The sequence below is a fragment of the Piliocolobus tephrosceles genome, chromosome 12 (assembly GCF_002776525.5).
Source record: "Piliocolobus tephrosceles isolate RC106 chromosome 12, ASM277652v3, whole genome shotgun sequence".
NCBI classification, from domain to species: Eukaryota; Metazoa; Chordata; class Mammalia; order Primates; family Cercopithecidae; genus Piliocolobus; species Piliocolobus tephrosceles.
In genome coordinates, this window is record NC_045445.1 from 109,766,717 (window position 1) to 109,784,334 (window position 17,618).

A 17,618-nucleotide genomic window follows, 5' to 3' on the forward strand; every position below is an offset into this window, starting at 1 on the left:
TTGTGTTGGGCCCAGGGCTGAGATATATGGAGGAATGTGTTTGTGTTTGATCTCTTTCAATTGTTGCCTTTAAACGAGTAGCATTAACTAGCAACGTTTTACCTTGTCATTTTCCTCCCTCAAAGTACTCAATGTTTGAAGCTAGATCTTCAAAATCTGTCAGAGCTACATTTTTTTTGATGAATGCAAAACCAAACATGGATAATGCTGAAAGAATCCCATGAGTCATAGATTTTAACACTGTTTTTGGCTCTTATAATATTGACTCAATTAAAATTTGGGCATTTTCCCCTTTATAAGAAACTGTGAAATGAGGAAGAAATAATCAATATAATCTCAGTTTTACAAACAGATAAATTTAGATGCAAGAGATTAGATGCTTGATTTAGAGTCACTTGGTGAATTGGGTCTCCTGATAAATTAAATTACAAAACTGGCATGAACTCACAGAACTTTTTGTCCCAAAGAGAATGACTGGGTGATTTTGGCAATTGGAACAGCTACAGACATAAGAATGAAGAGAAGCTTCAATCAGCTACTGATGTTCCAGCAAGCTCCTCATCCTAATATCCTGCCGTGAACACCAGCATGTTCCACAGAGACATTATTGTTAAAGAAGGATCTTTTGGGACTTTTTGTGCTTTGAAAAAGGCTTCACTCCACCTATATCCCAGACCCCCACCTCCAGCTTCTCCTCTGCTCACATATTACCCGAGAAATGTCATACTCTTCACTACTTTAAGTTGGACTGACATCTGGGGGGATTTGGGACAATGCATTTTTATAAAATAAAATTGTTATTTTATACAGTATGTTTTGAGGGGAAAAGACCCAGGAAATATCACCAGGATAAAAATGGGACAGAAAGAGGACAGAGTATGAATTTTGTTTGAGTTTGTTTTTTATCATGCCATGAAATAGAAAGCTTGGAACTATTCTTGATAGTATACCCATGAATAAATGGGTCAAGGAGGAGCACTCTGAATCAGTCCTGTCACTAATAAGAGAAGGGGAAGTTGCCAGGCTCTGAAACACTTCCCCATGGGCAACAGATCTATTAGGTAGATATTGTCCCTCTCCCTGCTGGCAGAACACGATTAATATCATGGGAAAAGCTCAAGGATGATTAGGAAGCACATATTTTATTTTTAAAAAGCCTAACTGTCTAAAACCTGAAATGTATGTATTTAATTTTCTCCAGAAATGGTTTGCAATCATCTTCCCTTGTCACTGCATTTTTCAGGATAGAGAAAGCTCATGCCTTTGTGTTTGTGGTACACTTCAAGTTCTTGGAGTGACTAATAGCACTGCATTCTTGGATGATTCAGGAGGATATTTAGTATTGTTAATGTATTATTTTAATAAGTAAATTTAAGGCAGACTATTTCTCCAGTTGAATTGCCTTTGTGAAATTCCACTGAGTCTTCCTAGTTTATATAATAAGGCTGACTCTGTTGGAAGGGTGACCTGCCTGCCTGGCCAGAGGGAAGAGAAATCACTTTTTGACCTAAACTTACTCCCATCATTGATTTATTTTTCCAGATGCTTCAGCACAATCTTACTTACCTGGATCAGGGATACTGCAAGAAAGAAAGCATTGATCTGGATCAAGAACAGCTCCATACTGTGTTTCTGGTTTTTCTAAGGCAGGAATGCAAACTCAGCATCTGGCAAATGGGTTGTATACAACCATTTTTAGGTCATAAACTTTTTGAGTATCTGATGAAAGCTGTGTTGATCCAGGTCCTCTGAGATGGGGTTAACTGTGCAAGAGAGTCATTGAGGGAAAGACCTGTGAGGGAAAATGGTGAGAGAGAGGTGGTTAGGAGTGCCATCTGACTCTTAGGGTAGGCCAGGAGTGCCATCAGACTGAGAAGGAGATTCTGACCCCCTGTGGAGGAGAGACGAAATGAAGGTAGGCCAGGTGGAAGTGCCTTAGACTTTAATGCATGTCTAAGAAACTTTTGGCAAAGCTGATAAGGAGTCCTCGGGCCACAGGGGCAGGTCAGAGGAGTCCTGCATCTCCCATTGAGGTGCCTGCCCTAGTGTCCCTGCCGCACTTACTCATGGCTGAAAGCAGCAGGTGCGAGGCATGGCTTCAGTGAGTTGATGGATTTCAGAGCAGCAGCACATCAATTATAATCCTGACAGTCAGGTCTGAGAGGGACATTCTCATGGCTGCCACAGTCTCCTTGCACTGCACAGATCTACTTCACCACACAAGGTCAGGGGGCAGATCCTACATGGTTTCCATGAACCTCTTTTTCTGTGGGAAAAACTTAGTAAAGGAAGGTTAATAAGATGAATTACAACCCCTGTTCTGCAGCAGGTCTTGAGGCTGCCTCTTCCTCAACCGTCACCTGTGCAGGTTTTACTGACTTTACCTGATGGTTTAATCCAAATCTTCATTCCTGAGAGGTCGGAGCCTTTGGGAATCATACGCTTCTGAGGTTGCAGTCACCACAGTTGCCCACTCAAAGTCATAAATGGGCAAGAGAGTACCTGGAGGCACCAAAGTGTATTATCTGGGCAACACGCACACATTCTTCCATGCTCCAATTGTATAAAAACAGCCCTACTTCCTCCTGATGATCAGCATCAATTATTGCCATAATTGTGATCCCTCTTCTTGCCTGCTGGCTCCTGGACACAAGTAGTCCAAAGTGTCCTGGTGAGAGCCATAGCTTAGAGTTCCATGGGACCCTTCCTACACCCCTTGGCAAGAGTGGGCCCTCTTTGAGGAACATAACCACCAACTCTGCAGAACCCAGAGTTGATGAGACAAGAAGCACAACGTCCTCCAGTGGTAAGTGAGGCTACTCATGCTTCCACCCTTTGTCCTCTGGATCTATGTATTTTTTCCTACTGGGGACACAGCACCAGATAAAAGCCTCATATTTAATACATACACTGTATCCTGAAGGATGATGCCTTGTTCTTTCAGAGTGTTACCTTCAAAGCAACAATTTAGTTACTTTCAAAGACCATTCCAGCATTGGTTGAAGCCGGCTGCCTCTGGACACTGTAGTACCTGATATGACCAGTGAATCTCATTATCATGGGGTCATTCTCACCCCTCCTTTGTAGTAACATGGGTCCTCTGGTCAGATGTTATGTTGCATGGGATTCCCTGCTTATGAATCAGGACTTTCATAATCCCTCGATAGTGATGCTGGCTGAGATTCTGCAGGAAGTAACAGCAAACCTATGCCTAGAGTGGTTATCTGTCCCTGTGAGGACAAACTGCTGGCCGTTGCAGAACGGAAGGCACCCAGTGTTTTTGACTTGACAACTGACCAAGGGATAATGTCATATCTGGGAGCTCAGTATGGGTCTCTTTTGTTGACAGGTTGGATGTTCAAAGGCAGCATTAACTAGATCAGTCTTGGTAAATGGGATTCCGTGCTGTTGGCGTATGTCTCTGCCAACATGACCCCTCCATGTAGATGCCCATGGTGCCCTGCTTGTGTGGCGGATATTTTCTGGTGGATAGTTAGTGTGATACAAAGATATTCATACTTTGTACCCACTCCCATATGTCCATCTACATACCCCTACCCCAGCACCCCTGGTCTCTGATCTAGTCTTCACTTCCAGGATTCTGACTAGATGGACAGACCATTGGCCACTGCCTGTGAATCTGTAAATATTATTATTTCAGGCCACTTCTTCCACAGAAAGTAGATGACTAGATGTACCACTTCAGCTTCCCATTCAGAAGATTTTCCCTCTCACTGTCTTTCAGGGCCACTTCTGAATGTGATTGCAATGAACCCATCATTCATGTTTAGCTTTCACTCACGTAAAAAAAGCAGACTCATCTGTAAACCAAGAAAGAGGTTTATTCTCCTTCAGCTATTTATATGTGAACTCTCCTTCATATGGCTACAGGTGCAAACCAGGGAAGGAGAACTGGTGCATCATTTATGGATGATATGGGGGTCTGAGCTACCCGTTTATGCAATTTACTTGTGTTCTCGAGTCTTGCTTGGACTCCTTCCTAAATGTACCATTTCCATAGTATGATGGATTGATGGTAGGTCTATCTGACTTTATGACTTGGGTGGGTCAGGAAGAACCCAACTCATAATGAGTAGTTCTGGCTGCATGGTCACTTGACACCCATGGTCAAGTGTTTTGTCTTTATTGGGGCCCAGTAACATGGCGGGACTTGTTTCTCAAAAGGCATAACGTTTTTTGCTGCGGGTGGCAGGTCCTTGCTCCAGACTCCTAGGACCTACATTGTTTTGCTCCCACTGGAGCTTGCCATAAACTCCAGACTGTATCTTTTTCCACCATTAACAACTGTAATACCATATGGTCTGCTGGATTATATGGCCCAAGTGGCAAGACTGCTTGTACCATAACCTGGATCTGCTGCAGATTATATTCCTGCTCAGGATCCTACTCAAAGCCAGCAGCCTCGCATGCCACCTTGTATACAGGCTAGAGGAATATTCATGGGGTGGAATGTGCTGCCTCCAGAACCCAAAGAGACCTACCAGGTGCTGGACTTCTTTCTCTACAGTAGGGCATGTAACATACAGCACTGTGGTTTACTTTAAAAGTTGTATCCAAGCATGATCCTGACCACTGAACTCCTCTATTGGGACACTTTACCAGGTCACTATCAGTGAAATCTTTAGCACTTTGTGCTAGGGACTATCCAAACCCCACCTATTAACCAGGACAACTCCTGGTACCACGTGTATAGTCCGACTCCTCCAAGAAGTCGATACTACATGGGATTAGTAATGCAAGAGATTTATTAAGGACAGTGCCTATGAGGGAAAATTGGGAGGGAGCCAGGGAAGGCTCAAAGCAGATCTGACCCTGGGTGAAGGACAGAGAGAAGGGAGGAAGGAAGGAAGAGAGGAAGGTTGAGTGGATGCATCTTAGACTGAAGTACAGTTCTGAGGGAGTTCAGCAAGGCTGTCAGGGAGCCCTTGAGCCAGAGTTGCCATCAGAGGAGTCCTGCAATTGTCTTGGAGCAAGCTGTGGGCAGTGTAGCCTTGGCATCAACTCAGTAATGGATTTCAGAGTGCTGGGGCCATCAGTCAATATGCTCTTGGCAGTAGATCTGAGAGGTGCATATTCATGGCTTCCCAAAAAGCTCTGATTCCCATCACAGAAAAAAGTACTAATATACACATAAAATGCTGTGCCTAATTTTACACAATTAATTGATCCACTCAGGTGTATTCATTGCCTCTCATGGGTGGTTAAGAAAACCTGTTTTCAGAGTTCATTGTTGATCTCACTTAGTAAGAATAGATTCTGTGAACTTTTATCTGGAGGATATGCAACACATCAAAAATCACTATAAATTAATTGCTGCTATGATTTGAATGTGTGTGTCCCTCCAAAATTCATGCATTGGAACTTAAACCCTAAGGTGATGGTTTTGGAAGGTAGAGACTTTAGGAGGTCATTAGTCCATGAGGGCTTCTTCATCGTGAATGGGATTAATGCTCTTTTAAAGAGGCTTTACACAGCATTCATGCCCTTTTGCCCTTCTGCCAAGTATGTAGCAACAAAGCACCATCTTGAAAGCAGAGACAAAACCTCCACCAGACACTGAATCTGCTGGCACTTTGTTACTGGACTTCCTGCTTCCAGAACTGTGAGAAATTTCTGTTATTTATAAATTACCTAGTCTGTGATATTTTGTTACAGCAGCAAGAATAAACAAAGACAACTTCTTAAGGAGATATATAGACTCTTCATTTATAAAAAAAGACCATATACTCTTAATATAATGTAAAGTACTGTATGCATTGTAGATAATCTGAATTTGTCAAATGGGTATCAAATAAAGAAACTAGTCAAAATTGTCCCATGTTAGAAATAGCTTTAGCAGTAGGAGTGAGAAGCAGCAATGGCTTTTCAATCTCTTGTTTTCCTCCTTTCCCCATCCTTCCCCTGGTCTTTCAATCTTGAACCCGTCTCTTTACTCGTAGTTTGGCAGAGCAGAAATTTGGCGAATCTACCAATTGCAGAAGGTTCAGACCCTTATTCTAATAAAGAAGGTGCCCAATTTATTTAATCAAATAAGATGATTTAAAAGTGTAATTCCTCTTTGATAGGCAGTTCAGTTGAAGTGATGCAGTAGAATACATTTCCAAATCCAGACTAAAGACGATCTTGGGCAACTCATTTATTTCCTTTGCTTTGGATTTCCTTACCTTTCTTAATGTTTACAAATATATAGTTATTTATTTACTTATAATTTTAATTGAGATAAAATTTAAATACTCCCCAGTGCATAAATAGTAAGGCAACAGCTCAATACATCCTTACAAACAGTTAGGTAACCACCAACCAGATCAAGTTAAATTACTGGGTCATAGGACATATGTATGTTAGCTTTGCTAGATACTGCTAAATAGTTCTGCAATGTGGTTATACCAGTTTACAGTCCCATCAGCAAGGTATAAGAATTTTAGGGTCAGGCATGGTGGCTCAAGCCTGTAATCCCAGCACTTCGAGAGGCCGAGGTGGGCAGATCACGAGGTCAGGAAATCGAGACCATCCTGGCTAACACGGTGAAACCCCGTCTCTACTAAAAATACAAAAAAAAAAAAAAAAAAAAAAAAAAAATTAGCTGGCACCTGTGGTCCCAGCTACTTGGGAGGCTGAGGCGGGAGAATGGCGTGAACCCGGGAGGCGGAGCTTGCAGTGAGCAGAAACTGCACTCCAGCCTGGGCCACAGAGAGAGACTCCATTTCAAAAAAAAAATAATAATTTTAGCTGTTCCATATCTTATCCTTACATACACTAGGAACTGCAATTCCTTTACATTTTAGTCATTCTGGTGGGGATTTCCCACTTTTAAGTGAGACTAACTGAGCTACTATTACTCTGTATCACTGAGAGTCTCTTAGAAAGCTTGGGATTATTTTATCCTGCTAGATACACAGAGTAGTGATGTGGTTTTGTTTTATTGACTACATGTTAAAGTATTCTTAGTTCTTTGGAAGAGAGCCTCACAGGCTGGAGTGCAGTGGCACAATCATGGCTCACTGCAGCTTCAACTTCCTGGGCTCAAGCAATCCTTCCACCTTAGTCTCCTGAGTAGCTGGGACTACAGGCACATGCCACAACTACTGGCTTTTTGTTGTTGTTGTTGTTGTTGCTATGTTGCTCAGGCTGGTCTTGAACTCCTGGTCTCAAGCAATGCTCCTGCCTTGGCCTCCCAAAATGCCGGGATTACCAGATAAGCCACTGCAGCCGACTATGATAATTTCAAGTTCAAAATGATTATTCTTTTCTTCAACTTTTAGATTCAACTGCCAAGTCCTGCCAGTTTTCTCTTGGCTCAAATCTTCCATTTTCATGACTACTGCCCTAGTTCAGGGAACAAACTAGCCAGGAGACTGGTTTCCCAAATAAATCTATATAACACCACCAGATTAATCTTGAGGAAGCACTGCTTTCATTATATCCCTCTTTAATGTCAAAATGTTCAATGTTCCCCAGTGCCTGCAGGAAAAATACTAAACTTAGTGCCTTGTTAATGTAGGTGCTCCTTAGTTTTGTGCTAACATACTAAAGACTTCCACAAACAAATCCTCCACTTCAAATCATGTGGACTACTCACTGACCATCAAACATTCTCATCTCACACATTTACTCACAGTCATACCAACTGGAATGTCCTTCTTTTTCTTTGCCCACCCAAATGTTGCCAGTCCCTCAATGATCAAGTTGCATCCATCCACTGACCTGAAGGGATTCCTTATCAGTCTTGCAGGTGGCATTTTCTCACTCCTCTTAGGTCTTGTGGCATTTCATAATTGTATAACACAGAACAAATATTTACAGAGTGGCAACAGAATGCAAGGTGATATGGTAGATTTGAAAATAAATGATATACTCCTTGAACAGAAAGCGCTCAAAATGTGAGATAACAGTAAAAACGGAAAGTTTGAATAGGAAATATGAGATATGTCACTAACATTTTTGAGCACGTGCTATGTAGCAGGCCATGCTCTAAATACTTCCCTGGGCTAGCACATATATTTCTATAAGTATCATTATTACTATCCTCTGTTTACAGATGAGGAGTCTGAGGCTATAGCACTCAGTCAAGGTCATCCAGCTAAGAGGACCAGTAGGATTGGAATAGCTGATATTCTCATCCTTCGGGCTATCAAACTAAAGAAAGAAAAGGAGACAGAATTAACATAGAGAGTTTATTTGGGCAAAGATTGAGTACTGCAGCCCAGGACACACTTCCAAGTTGCCTTGGGGAATGCTCCATTCGGGCCTTTTTGTTACAAGATTTCTAAAGGCAAAAGGGGACAAGGACTTGTCTGATACTAAGTTGTTTGACAGGAATTCTCACTGGTTTACCAGAACAAGTTTGGTTAGTGGTTGGTTATGCATTGCTAAACTATGGCTATGAATTATGGTGTCTAGCATATGGCATTTCCTAGCTACTTGGCTTCAGTTAGTCTAGAGCCCATATAGCAAGTGCCCTCAAGATGTAATTATTTAGCTCAAGTGGAAGTGAGATTTCACTGCTGTTGATTTTAACACCTCTCTGGGCCTGATAATTGAAGAGGGCTTGCATTCGTCAGATAAAAAGTCTCTTTTCCTTTTCAAGGCCATCCTGCACTTAAGATGAGATCCCAAGTTCCAATTCTTCCAGGAGAAAGAAAGATTGGGAGGATGGAATACATTGAAAGACAAATAGGGAGGTGAATACAGAGAAGCAGAGGAAGGCAAGAATTAACAACGGAGAAATGAAGAGAGAGAGTGAAGCATGAGCCAGTAAAATGGAGCTCAGAATCCTGGAGCTAGTTCTGCCAATATTGATTGTGCTCCCAGGTACCTATTTTATAAACAGATCTGTTGTACAAACTCAAAGTTGTCTTCACAGAACACTTCTGATGGATAGGTTGTGTCAATGGCTTCCCATTGAACATAAAATAAACCAAATTTCTTATCTTAGCCTCAAAGGCCAATATGGACTGATCCCTGTTGAACTTTTCAGATGTGTCTTGTGCTCCTCTCTCTCTTGCTCACTATACTGTAGCTATACTCTTTTCCTCCAGTCCCATGAAGAAGACAAGCCCTCTTTCATCTCAGAGCCAATCTGTACACTATTCCCTCTAGCTGGAATATTCTTCCCCTCCATTCTTCACTTAATTATGCGGAAATCAGAAATTAAATACCTTGATTTCTTTTACTGACCTTAAAGAAATGTAATTTTTACAATTATATTTAATGAAAAGCCTTGAGGGGAGATAATCTTATTAGCATAAGCACTTTGAGAATTAATTCAAAGTGTCATGCTGGTTGCTAACTTCTTAGCAAGACAACGAAGAGAATTTCAGAGAACTCAGAATTTATCGTTCAGTGACTATGTAAAAAGGCATTGTCAGAAAAAGAGCCAATTGTGGTGAAATGTTTTAAAGGTAAAGATATGTGATCTGTCCCTTGTTAATGGGATAAGTCTTTCAGAGAGATGTTCCGTGACATGGTTAGTAAATACAAAATGTCCAATGTAACCACTCCTGCTCATAAAACACGTTTGTTATAGGAACCCCTCTAGTCGTTCACTTAAGTAATCAAATTATTTGTAATAAGAAATAGAATGGGCTCATTTAAGCTATAAGTGAACTTCTCAGCCCTACAGCTGAAGCACTGGCATCACCTCAGACAAATCTGATCCAAATCCAATGAAAAGCCTGTTTTTCCCAATTATTCTCATCAGTCAGGACTCAGTTTAAGGTCACTTTCTTTGAGAGGCTTGCTCTGGGAACTATATTTAAAGCAGTACTACTCAAAATTTGGAAAATTATTTGGTAAAAATACAGAGGCCCAGGCTTTCCTTACTTTGATTAAGCCAGGACAACTGCATTCTTTATTAGCTCTCCAGTTAATTCTGATACCCATGAAAGTTTGAGAACTACCAATCCAAATGTTTATCTTTCCTTTCATCCCTTTATTTTCTATTATAGCATCCAATTTGCTTCCCACACAGCTCTTATCACAATATCTATTTACATGTGGTTGTCAGTCTTCCCTACTAAACTATAAGCATCATGAGGCAGTGATCATGTCTTTCTTGTCAATTACTGTATCCCCAGAACCTAACACAATGCCTGGCACACACTTGGGGCTCTAAAAATAGACAGCTTTGTATGCATAGAATTTTTTTTTTAAAAAACTTCAATGTGAATTGCTTCCTAGTACAGCCAAGACTTGTTTTATAATAGTAAATCATAAACTTTTTAATTTTCCGCCAGAATCTTTTTGAGGGAACGCTAATAAATATTACAGATAAAATCAGAATGAGAGTTGGGCCTGGTGGCTCACGCTTGTAATCCCAGCACTTTGGGAGACTGAGGTAGGTGGATTACTTGAGGTCAGGAGTTCAAGACCAGCCTGGCCAGCAGGGCAAAACCCCGTCTCTACTAAAAATGCAAAAATTAGCCAAGCGTGGTGGCAGGCACCTTTAATCCCAGCTACTCAGGAGGCTGAGGCAGGAGAATTGCTTGAACCAGGGAGGCAGACGTTGCAGTGAGCCAAGATCACACCACTGTACTCCCGTCTGGGTGACGGAGCAAGACTCCGTCTCAAAAAAAAAAAAAAATCAGAATGCGGTCAGTGGTTCTTGTTTAATCAAAAATGGTTGTTCCAGAGTTCTGCCTTCTTGGCCTCTCTTGGATCCCTGAAGGCAGTATAGAGCCATGCTTTACAAAGTGCGGTCCCTGGAACAGCAGCATCAGCAGATGATGCAAAAGAAATGGTGAGAAAAATTGCCGACACCTTAGCACAAATCAAAGCAGTAGAACCAAAAATCATTGTATTCTTCACTATCACACAGAGGCATTTATCAAAAAAGCCAAGTTCACTTAAGAATGTCCTCGATGGCTGGGGCAGTGGCTCAGGCCTGTAATCCCAGCACTTTGGAAGGCCAAATCAGTCCGATCACTTGAGGCCAGGAGTTCGAGACCAGTCTGGCCAACATGGTGAAACCTCGTCTCTACTAAAAATACAACAATTAGCTGGGCATGGTGGCAGGTGCCTTTAATTCCAGCTACTTGGGAGGCTGTGGCCTGAGAATTGCTTGAACCTGGGAGACAGAGGTTGCAGTGAGCCAAGATTACGCTACTGCACTCAAGTCTGGGTGACAGAGTGAGACTGTTTCAAAAAAAAAAAAAAAGTCCTTGATGAAACAGTAAAAATTGTTAATATTAAATTTCAGCCCTTGAGGACACATCTTTTTAATATTCTGTGTGATGAAATGGGAGGTGAGCATTAAGTCCTTCTGTGGCATAATGAAGTATGATGGTTGTCTTGAAGAAAAACACTTTTGCAATTCTTTGAATTGTGCATTTAACTAGCCACCTTTTACATGGGACACCAGTTTTACTTGGGGAAAAAAGCAACTGACAAAATGGTCGCTGAGACTTGGCTATTTGGCAGACATCTTGAAAATTAACAAAATATACCTGTCACTTTAAGGAAAGCAGTTGGCATTATTTCCTTTTTTGTTTGTTTGTTTGTTTGTTTTGAGACGGAGTCTCACTCTGTCACCCAGGCTGGAGTGCAGTGGCGCGATCTCGGCTCACTGCAAGCTCCGCCTCCTGGGTTCATGCCTTTCGCCTGCCTCAGCCTCCTGAGTAGCTGGGACTGCAGGCGCCCGCCACCGCACCCGGCTAATTTTTTGTATTTTTAGTAGAGATGGGCTTTCACCATGTTAGCCAGGATGGTCTTGATCTCCTGACTTCGTGACCCACCTGCCTCAGCCTCTCAAAGTGCTGAGATTACAGCCACCCTGCCCGGACAGCAGTTGGCATTATTTCTTGTCAAAGATACAATTTTAGCTTTCAAGAGAAAACTAGAATTGTGTAAAATGTGTATCTACTTCTCAATGCTTAAAGATTTTTCTAATGAGATCAGCAGTGATATTAACACATATGATTTTCTGATATTATATAATGAAATGTGCCATTATTTGGAAGATCTGTATAACTCAGTGAACTAATATTTTCCAAATGATCAGTGTGGAATCATGTGTGAGTAAAAGGTTCATTCAAAGGGCAAGATAGACATGAAATTGAATGTAACAGTGTAGAAAAGTTAATTTATATGGTTTCACATTCCACATTGCAACTAATCTTTAAGGAGCTATAATCAGTTGTGGAGTTTCAGTGTAACAACAAAATATATCCACAATTAGCTGCAAAGACTATTAAAATAGTCCTTTTTTCCAAAAACATATAATGTAAGGTGAGATATAAAACAAGTTTGGCCACTCCATTGATTAACTTTATTTTGTTGTGGAAAATGTAGTTGTTTCTCATAAAATATGTTGCTTATGTTAACTTGATATAATAAATGAATCAATAAATAAATATTTCTAAAATTTCTGTTTTACTTTCTAGTGTGGCATATACCGATATATTCCACATAAATAAAAGCTTTTTAAGATCGTCATAATTTATAAGAGCATAAAGAGTTTCAGAGCAAAACTTTTGAGAACTGCTGCCTTAAGAACAGTGTGAAAACTTCTTCTTTTGAGCAGTGCTATTGTCAAAGATGGATGATAAACCTTGATCAGTTCTTCCTAATATTTTCCTCTTTTGCCAGCTAGACCTAAAGTCCAGCAATTACTAAATGCCCCTGATTTATTTCACATAAATATATATTCCTGTGATGCCTTTCTAAGTAGAGTTTAGTCACCTTGATTGGATTTTCAGACTTGTTGGCCTCCATGATTCCATTTGGCAATGAGCCAAGTCACTCCCCTCAGTTGCATATTTACGAACCAGCTCCTAGACAGAAATTACTAAATAAAGTGTCAGCTGCTGGACTCTGCCAATTTCAGAAGACAAGCTTATTCCTTGTACTGTTTTTATACCAAATATTCCACTCAATATCTTTCTGATGATGGGATATAAATTTTTACAAAGGGCTAAAGAAACAATAGACAGTATTAAAAACAATTGAACAAAGGGGGCTAATATTTGTTTAGCATTTGCTCTAAACCAACTTCTGTTATATATGTTACTGCATTTAATTCTCCCAACAACTCTATGAGATGAATATTATTATTCCCATTTTACAGATGAGAAGAGCAGGGTTGGATAACTGTTACACAGTAGAGGAGGGATGAAACTCGGGCCTCAGTGACTCCTAAGACAGAGCAATAGTCAGACAATCTGGGTTGTGTCATATACTTTATAGTGGTATTTTATGGATATAGGGGGTGAAAACCCTTCATACAAGCCTTCAGAATTGCCTCAGACCAGTGATCTCAGTGTGGTCCCTAGACCAGCAGCATCAGCATCCCTAAGAATTTGCCAAAGTACAGATTCCTAGGCCTCACTTCAAATCTGCTAAATCAGATACTTTGTAGGTGGGGCCCAGTAATCTGTGTATTATCAAGCCCTCCAGGGGATTCTGATGCACACTTAAGTTGGAGAACCACTAAAACAAGCTTGTGTTTTTCCAACCCGTGGCCCGTGGGCCACATGTGGCCCAGAACAGCTTTGAATGCGGCCCAACACGAATTTGTAAACTTTCTTTTTTTTTTTTTTAGTTCATAATTTTTTTTTTGTAAACTTTCTTAAAACATTATGAGGTTTTTTGCAATTTTTTTATTGTTAGTTCCTCAGTTACCATTAGTATTAGTGTATTTTATGTGTGCCCCAAGATAATTCTTCTAATGTGGCCCAGGGAAGCCAAAAGATTGGACATTCTTGCACTAAAGTATGCCAGCACAGCCTCAGGAAACCAGGGCAAGGGGCAGACCAACTAAACAGCTACTGGGGTTGCCAATCGGTAAGGGTGCTAAAATTCCACAGAACTTAATCAGAAATATTGTGGCAGTTAACTTAAATCTCCTCTTCTCTGGGGAAAGTAAATCAGTCTCAGTCCTATTCCATGCAGGTAATAAATTTCCTGTTTTGAATTTGAATATGTGACAGAAGAATAGTGTTTGTTATTTTTAATATTCTGCTGTCTTCTACAAAAGGTTGATCCTGGTAACTGGAAGAGTTTTTGCTTGCTAAACATGAGTTCTTCCACATTTGTCTAATAGCCTCTTAGCTCTCTACTCCTCCTTGATGCCTGAAGGATGAGCAGTACAGACCGACAAAACATCTTATTCCTGGGTCATCTTAGATCGTATTCCCTAGAACGTAGCCTGAGATGGGGATTCTTGTGCCAGTGATTTATTGAGGACACACTCTCAGCAGAAGGCAATCAAGTTGAGGTGTCAGAGAGGGGTTGGGGGAGCAGTGTGGAGAGAAGCTAAGCAAGGACGTGGTCTCAAGTGGTTACTAGCTTCAGCCTGATCCCACCCACGTGGCGTTATGGGGCTGAAATTTCACCCACACACTTGGTCCTGCCTGGAGAGAAGGGAGCCAAGTTTTTATATCCCTATATTAGTCACTCATTAACTGTGGGCTACTAGTGGCCAGGCCAGGGTGAGAGTCTGACATCCTGGACTAACAGTACTTCCTGGTGGCTGAAAGCAGCACTTTAAAGAAGGAGGCGGCTGTGAGGCATTAGTGCGCAACCCTGTCAGCAGCTGCCGGATGGACGAACCCAGGTGAAAGGCATCTGGATGGGGCACCACCAGCATCTACTACATGGATGTAATTTTAGGTTTCTGTTTGTATCTCTGGATATCAGTGTCCACTTCTGCCTAAGGTGTGAATTTTCCTCTCTATCCCTTGGCCTTATAGAGCCCTAGCCCTGGACTAGCCAGCTTCCCGTTCCTCATTCAGCCTATGGGTAAATCAAATTAAGCAGCTATATGTTAGGATCCCAGATCATTTGCAGAGGGGCATTGAACCCATGAATTATCCCTCCCTATTGAATATATTTCTATACTAGGAGCATTGTTGTTATTTCCCAGTTTTTTCTGTTGTGAAATGAAGGGATACACTGGATTTTTAAAAACCCTGTTCCAGTTTTAAAATTCATTTGCCTAATAATTTTGCTCCAGAACGCAGTTGTGCTTGCATTTTCTCTAGGGGTGAGTTTCACAAAAGTGTGTATTAGAGACTAAGTCTACTGTCATGGACATAAGTGAGGCACTAATAAGACTATGAAATGTTTTAGCACATGCCAGGGAATTCAATTCCATTTGATCTGACCATGATTCTTTTATCAATAATTGATATTAATTTTTCTGAATAATTATTAGGGAAGAATTTCTTTAAAATATTAAAGAACTACAGGGTTGATTCTCAAATACTTGTTTCAATGATTCGTGTCATATGTTTGCCACACAAAATGGACAGACGCTATCATTTTCACTATGGGGTCTTAAGGAACCTAGCAGAAACTGAGGCAAGACACCAAAACTATCACTGCATTGTATGTGTCTCATTGCCCTCAAGTACAAGGTGATACTGAAAAAATTCCTGATATAAGTTGTTGATGGCAGGGTCTCCCCTACTAGACACTGATCCTTTGTATGATTTAAAACAAAGCACCTATTCAGGTATATGAAATACTAAAAAGTGCCCCCTCTCCATGGACAACATATAAAAAGGGCGTTCCTTCCTCCTGGCTACAAGGCTTATAAGGAGACACAAGACTTGGTAACTGAAGTGCAGACTGGGTCTCAACCTTTATTCATTTCTTTCATCTGAGACTTTTACCCAAACCACAACTTGCAAGGCAGTTTGTGGCATTCTTGGTTATAGGAGTCTGATCATTGTGACTTGAGTGGTTTTCTGTTATTTAATATGACCCTTTATATTTGTCAAAGGGTATCAATCCTACAAGATTGCCGAGTGGCACCATGTCTCAGATTTGCCTCAATCATCTCTATATAAGACATCAATGAGAGCTTCCAAGACAAAAAGGCTCAAAAGGAATGTGTTCTGAATACTTTCTTCATATGTAGTCCTCACTCATCTTTATTGCATGAGAAGACTTGCTATGGAATTTTGGCACTGGACCGAGGGGGGCTCTGACATTTCAACTGAGGTTCTAGGGTCACTTGTATAGGAGATCTACAGTGACATTGCCATGCTGATTCTCTATGCAGATCTTTCTACCCAGGGACATTACCAAAGTCAAGTAATTAGCACAATCTCCAGATAGAAATACCTGATATTGAGACTGGTTATAGTGACCCACGCCTGTAATCCCAAGCACTTTGGGAGGTCGAGGTGAGTGGATCACTTGAGCTCAGGAGTTTGAGACCAGCCTGGCTAACATGGTGAAACCCTGTCTCTACTAAAAATACAAAAATTAGCTGGTCGTGGTGGTACGTGCCTATAGTCCCAGCTACTCGGGAGGCGGAGGCAGGAGAATTATTTGAACAGGCAGAGGCTGCAGTGAGCTGACAGCATACCACTGCACTCCAGCCTGGGTGACAAAGTGAGACCCTGTTTCAAAAAAAAAAAAAGAAAAAGAAAAGAAAAAAGAAAAAAGAAAAAAAGAGAGAAATATCTGACATTGAATTATTTTTTTAATTGTATTTATTTATTGTTTTGATGGAGTCTCGCTCTGTCACTTAGGCTGGAGGGCAGTGGCGTGTTCTCAGCTCACTGCAGCTTTCACCTCCAGGGTTCAAGCAATTCTCCCACCTCAGCCTCCCGAGTAGCTGGGATTACAGGTGCCTGCCACCACACCCGGCTAATTTTTGTACATTTTTAGTAGAGATGGGGGGGGTTTCACCATGTTGGCCAGGCTGGTCTTGAACTCCTGACCTCTGGTGATCTGCCCACCTCGGGCTCCCAAAGTGCCAGGATTACAGATGTGAGCCACCATACCCAGCCCTGACACTGAATTATTTTTCTAAAGTACCTGGAAACTTATCACTGAAAACAAAAACAAAAACAAAAACTGATGACACTGATATCATTGCAGTGTAATCATTCATGGTTTCTACTCCCAATGTTATTGTGGAGAAATCCCGGAAGAAAAGAGCTCTTTGACTAGTTATGTTAGGTAATAGGATTTATTATGTACACCAAAGATGCAAGGGTCATTTCTATAGTTCTCATTAGACTTTGGAGTTGTAATAGTTATATAGGAAAAGGGGTAAGAAGAAAGAGGAGATGAAAACAGCTTTGCAAAAATTAAGGGTGAATTTTCCTCCCCTATTTTCTTTTTTCCTGACAGTATAAATAATGTCTGATTAAGACGAAAAGTTAAGAAAGCATATACATTCCTACAGAATTGGGCTGAGAATGAGGTTAAATTGTATGTACACAATAAAGAAAGCTATAGGGCTTTTTGAGGAAAAAATGACTATATTTTGGCAAGAAAATTATTACAAGTTCTTTCCAATTGAGGGAAGAAGACTATGCTATCCATTTAATTCAAAGAATAACCAGGAATGAGATGGGACCTCGTTACTATGGGAGATCATTTGGTAAGTGGAAGGACACTTCTCTCTATGTAGGCAATTTGAGGGTGAGCCTTCCACAATCCATATGACACCTTCTGGTTAAATCATTGTTATACTCTCTGCTGAAAGATATTCCGCTGAACTCCACTCTCTTTCTAAGTGCTTCTAATAAATTACCACGGACATGAAAGTCACCTTTGACATTTACTGGAAAATTTGATTTTTTTTTCTGTAACATTATGAGCCTCTTTCCCCCACAAAAAAATGTTTTATTGCATCTTCA

General features: G+C 40.9%; 1 pseudogene; it reads right to left on the reverse strand.

The window, feature by feature from the left end:
* The window catches only part of LOC111536339, a 49,169-nt pseudogene extending 47,546 nt beyond the window's left edge, over positions 1-1,623 (reverse strand).
* Between the last annotated feature and the right edge of the window lie 15,995 nt (positions 1,624-17,618).